Consider the following 878-nt stretch of genomic DNA (forward strand, 5'->3'; position numbering starts at 1 on the left):
GGCGTGACGGGGCGGGGGCCGGGCAGGCCCCGGGAGCCGGGCTCTCAAGGTCCCTACCTAACAGCGTCGGTCTCCGCCGTCTCCTCCTCGGCGGCAGCGGCCGCGGCGCTGGCGGCGGCAGCAGCGACATTCCTGGGGAGCGCTCCCGCCGCCGCCGCCTCCTCCTCCTCCTCCACTCTCGACTCGCCTCTCGTCCCCGGCGCGCTCACCGAGCGCCGAGAAACCTCCCGCCACCTCCACACACACACACACCCCTCCACCCCCGCCCTCCCCGGCACACACGCCCCGAAACCCGGATCCCGGCGGCACTCGCGGCCGGGGAGCCCTCCCGCCCGCTCGGCCCGGCCACCAGCGGCGGCCCGACCCTCCCCCGCCGCGTCCCCCTGCGCCCGCGGCCGCGCCGGGCTCAGTAATGGCGGCCACTCGGGTTCCCTCGCGCTGACGGCTCTCTTCTCCCTCTCTCCCGAACTTTACCTCAGCATCTCTTCTCGGCGCGCACCGCCGGAACGCACGCGCGCGCGCGCACGGCCGCGCGCACGGCCATGCACGCGCAGACACACACACACACACCCGGCTGGGGGCGGAGCGGCGGCGCAGTCCAGAGTCGGGTGCGCGCCTGCGCGCGCCCGCGCTCCCCGCCCCACAAATCCTGCTGCTCCCCAACTACCGTCCTCGCCACCCTCACCTCGCGACGCCTCCCTCCCTCCCGCGCCGCGCGCACGGCTGGGCCCCGCCCCTGCCCTCGTCTCCCGGGAGCCCGGCTTGCATTTCTAATAAAGCTGGAGGGAGGGTGCGAGGGAGGGAGGGAGCGTATTTATGTGTGGATAAGTGCACGCGGCTCCCGCGCTGCTCCCCACCCCCACCCCGATACTTTTCTT

The 878-nt window shown here is 74.1% G+C and overlaps 1 protein-coding gene across 3 annotated transcripts in view; it reads right to left on the reverse strand.

Annotated features, from left to right (window-relative positions):
* The window catches only part of Arhgap5 (Rho GTPase activating protein 5), a 66,088-nt gene extending 65,553 nt beyond the window's left edge, over positions 1–535 (reverse strand). For 2 of the 3 annotated variants that reach the window (XM_013033462.1, XM_013033460.1), the window contains exon 1: positions 475–535. The gene's annotated coding sequence lies outside the window, so the exon portion shown is untranslated. Of the gene's footprint in view, positions 1–57; positions 224–474 lie in introns of those variants that run through there. The other variant, XM_013033461.1, reaches the window with a different exon arrangement.
* Positions 536–878: the final 343 nt, after the last annotated feature.

This window comes from Dipodomys ordii, unplaced genomic scaffold, assembly GCF_000151885.1.
Source record: "Dipodomys ordii isolate 6190 unplaced genomic scaffold, Dord_2.0 Scaffold168, whole genome shotgun sequence".
In the NCBI taxonomy this organism is placed as follows: domain Eukaryota; kingdom Metazoa; phylum Chordata; class Mammalia; order Rodentia; family Heteromyidae; genus Dipodomys; species Dipodomys ordii.